Genomic DNA, 5,000 nt, shown 5'->3' with positions numbered 1-5,000 from the left:
CCCTAACCCTAACCCTAACCCTAACCCTAACCCTAACCCTAACCCTAACCCTAACCCTAACCCTAACCCTAACCCTAACCCTAACCCTAACCCTAACCCTAACCCTAACCCTAACCCTAACCCTAACCCTAACCCTAACCCTAACCCTAACCCTAACCCTAACCCTAACCCTAACCCTAACCCTAACCCTAACCCTAACCCTAACCCTAACCCTAACCCTAACCCTAACCCTAACCCTAACCCTAACCCTAACCCTAACCCTAACCCTAACCCTAACCCTAACCCTAACCCTAACCCTAACCCTAACCCTAACCCTAACCCTAACCCTAACCCTAACCCTAACCCTAACCCTAACCCTAACCCTAACCCTAACCCTAACCCTAACCCTAACCCTAACCCTAACCCTAACCCTAACCCTAACCCTAACCCTAACCCTAACCCTAACCCTAACCCTAACCCTAACCCTAACCCTAACCCTAACCCTAACCCTAACCCTAACCCTAACCCTAACCCTAACCCTAACCCTAACCCTAACCCTAACCCTAACCCTAACCCTAACCCTAACCCTAACCCTAACCCTAACCCTAACCCTAACCCTAACCCTAACCCTAACCCTAACCCTAACCCTAACCCTAACCCTAACCCTAACCCTAACCCTAACCCTAACCCTAACCCTAACCCTAACCCTAACCCTAACCCTAACCCTAACCCTAACCCTAACCCTAACCCTAACCCTAACCCTAACCCTAACCCTAACCCTAACCCTAACCCTAACCCTAACCCTAACCCTAACCCTAACCCTAACCCTAACCCTAACCCTAACCCTAACCCTAACCCTAACCCTAACCCTAACCCTAACCCTAACCCTAACCCTAACCCTAACCCTAACCCTAACCCTAACCCTAACCCTAACCCTAACCCTAACCCTAACCCTAACCCTAACCCTAACCCTAACCCTAACCCTAACCCTAACCCTAACCCTAACCCTAACCCTAACCCTAACCCTAACCCTAACCCTAACCCTAACCCTAACCCTAACCCTAACCCTAACCCTAACCCTAACCCTAACCCTAACCCTAACCCTAACCCTAACCCTAACCCTAACCCTAACCCTAACCCTAACCCTAACCCTAACCCTAACCCTAACCCTAACCCTAACCCTAACCCTAACCCTAACCCTAACCCTAACCCTAACCCTAACCCTAACCCTAACCCTAACCCTAACCCTAACCCTAACCCTAACCCTAACCCTAACCCTAACCCTAACCCTAACCCTAACCCTAACCCTAACCCTAACCCTAACCCTAACCCTAACCCTAACCCTAACCCTAACCCTAACCCTAACCCTAACCCTAACCCTAACCCTAACCCTAACCCTAACCCTAACCCTAACCCTAACCCTAACCCTAACCCTAACCCTAACCCCTAACCCTAACCCTAACCCTAACCCTAACCCTAACCCTAACCCTAACCCTAACCCTAACCCTAACCCTAACCCTAACCCTAACCCTAACCCTAACCCTAACCCTAACCCTAACCCTAACCCTAACCCTAACCCTAACCCTAACCCTAACCCTAACCCTAACCCTAACCCTAACCCTAACCCTAACCCTAACCCTAACCCTAACCCTAACCCTAACCCTAACCCTAACCCTAACCCTAACCCTAACCCTAACCCTAACCCTAACCCTAACCCTAACCCTAACCCTAACCCTAACCCTAACCCTAACCCTAACCCTAACCCTAACCCTAACCCTAACCCTAACCCTAACCCTAACCCTAACCCTAACCCTAACCCTAACCCTAACCCTAACCCTAACCCTAACCCTAACCCTAACCCTAACCCTAACCCTAACCCTAACCCTAACCCTAACCCTAACCCTAACCCTAACCCTAACCCTAACCCTAACCCTAACCCTAACCCTAACCCTAACCCTAACCCTAACCCTAACCCTAACCCTAACCCTAACCCTAACCCTAACCCTAACCCTAACCCTAACCCTAACCCTAACCCTAACCCTAACCCTAACCCTAACCCTAACCCTAACCCTAACCCTAACCCTAACCCTAACCCTAACCCTAACCCTAACCCTAACCCTAACCCTAACCCTAACCCTAACCCTAACCCTAACCCTAACCCTAACCCTAACCCTAACCCTAACCCTAACCCTAACCCTAACCCTAACCCTAACCCTAACCCTAACCCTAACCCTAACCCTAACCCTAACCCTAACCCTAACCCTAACCCTAACCCTAACCCTAACCCTAACCCTAACCCTAACCCTAACCCTAACCCTAACCCTAACCCTAACCCTAACCCTAACCCTAACCCTAACCCTAACCCTAACCCTAACCCTAACCCTAACCCTAACCCTAACCCTAACCCTAACCCTAACCCTAACCCTAACCCTAACCCTAACCCTAACCCTAACCCTAACCCTAACCCTAACCCTAACCCTAACCCTAACCCTAACCCTAACCCTAACCCTAACCCTAACCCTAACCCTAACCCTAACCCTAACCCTAACCCTAACCCTAACCCTAACCCTAACCCTAACCCTAACCCTAACCCTAACCCTAACCCTAACCCTAACCCTAACCCTAACCCTAACCCTAACCCTAACCCTAACCCTAACCCTAACCCTAACCCTAACCCTAACCCTAACCCTAACCCTAACCCTAACCCTAACCCTAACCCTAACCCTAACCCTAACCCTAACCCTAACCCTAACCCTAACCCTAACCCTAACCCTAACCCTAACCCTAACCCTAACCCTAACCCTAACCCTAACCCTAACCCTAACCCTAACCCTAACCCTAACCCTAACCCTAACCCTAACCCTAACCCTAACCCTAACCCTAACCCTAACCCTAACCCTAACCCTAACCCTAACCCTAACCCTAACCCTAACCCTAACCCTAACCCTAACCCTAACCCTAACCCTAACCCTAACCCTAACCCTAACCCTAACCCTAACCCTAACCCTAACCCTAACCCTAACCCTAACCCTAACCCTAACCCTAACCCTAACCCTAACCCTAACCCTAACCCTAACCCTAACCCTAACCCTAACCCTAACCCTAACCCTAACCCTAACCCTAACCCTAACCCTAACCCTAACCCTAACCCTAACCCTAACCCTAACCCTAACCCTAACCCTAACCCTAACCCTAACCCTAACCCTAACCCTAACCCTAACCCTAACCCTAACCCTAACCCTAACCCTAACCCTAACCCTAACCCTAACCCTAACCCTAACCCTAACCCTAACCCTAACCCTAACCCTAACCCTAACCCTAACCCTAACCCTAACCCTAACCCTAACCCTAACCCTAACCCTAACCCTAACCCTAACCCTAACCCTAACCCTAACCCTAACCCTAACCCTAACCCTAACCCTAACCCTAACCCTAACCCTAACCCTAACCCTAACCCTAACCCTAACCCTAACCCTAACCCTAACCCTAACCCTAACCCTAACCCTAACCCTAACCCTAACCCTAACCCTAACCCTAACCCTAACCCTAACCCTAACCCTAACCCTAACCCTAACCCTAACCCTAACCCTAACCCTAACCCTAACCCTAACCCTAACCCTAACCCTAACCCTAACCCTAACCCTAACCCTAACCCTAACCCTAACCCTAACCCTAACCCTAACCCTAACCCTAACCCTAACCCTAACCCTAACCCTAACCCTAACCCTAACCCTAACCCTAACCCTAACCCTAACCCTAACCCTAACCCTAACCCTAACCCTAACCCTAACCCTAACCCTAACCCTAACCCTAACCCTAACCCTAACCCTAACCCTAACCCTAACCCTAACCCTAACCCTAACCCTAACCCTAACCCTAACCCTAACCCTAACCCTAACCCTAACCCTAACCCTAACCCTAACCCTAACCCTAACCCTAACCCTAACCCTAACCCTAACCCTAACCCTAACCCTAACCCTAACCCTAACCCTAACCCTAACCCTAACCCTAACCCTAACCCTAACCCTAACCCTAACCCTAACCCTAACCCTAACCCTAACCCTAACCCTAACCCTAACCCTAACCCTAACCCTAACCCTAACCCTAACCCTAACCCTAACCCTAACCCTAACCCTAACCCTAACCCTAACCCTAACCCTAACCCTAACCCTAACCCTAACCCTAACCCTAACCCTAACCCTAACCCTAACCCTAACCCTAACCCTAACCCTAACCCTAACCCTAACCCTAACCCTAACCCTAACCCTAACCCTAACCCTAACCCTAACCCTAACCCTAACCCTAACCCTAACCCTAACCCTAACCCTAACCCTAACCCTAACCCTAACCCTAACCCTAACCCTAACCCTAACCCTAACCCTAACCCTAACCCTAACCCTAACCCTAACCCTAACCCTAACCCTAACCCTAACCCTAACCCTAACCCTAACCCTAACCCTAACCCTAACCCTAACCCTAACCCTAACCCTAACCCTAACCCTAACCCTAACCCTAACCCTAACCCTAACCCTAACCCTAACCCTAACCCTAACCCTAACCCTAACCCTAACCCTAACCCTAACCCTAACCCTAACCCTAACCCTAACCCTAACCCTAACCCTAACCCTAACCCTAACCCTAACCCTAACCCTAACCCTAACCCTAACCCTAACCCTAACCCTAACCCTAACCCTAACCCTAACCCTAACCCTAACCCTAACCCTAACCCTAACCCTAACCCTAACCCTAACCCTAACCCTAACCCTAACCCTAACCCTAACCCTAACCCTAACCCTAACCCTAACCCTAACCCTAACCCTAACCCTAACCCTAACCCTAACCCTAACCCTAACCCTAACCCTAACCCTAACCCTAACCCTAACCCTAACCCTAACCCTAACCCTAACCCTAACCCTAACCCTAACCCTAACCCTAACCCTAACCCTAACCCTAACCCTAACCCTAACCCTAACCCTAACCCTAACCCTAACCCTAACCCTAACCCTAACCCTAACCCTAAC

Source organism: Muntiacus reevesi, chromosome 5 (assembly GCF_963930625.1).
Source record: "Muntiacus reevesi chromosome 5, mMunRee1.1, whole genome shotgun sequence".
Classification (NCBI taxonomy): Eukaryota; Metazoa; Chordata; class Mammalia; order Artiodactyla; family Cervidae; genus Muntiacus; species Muntiacus reevesi.
This window is presented reverse-complemented; position numbering follows the sequence as displayed.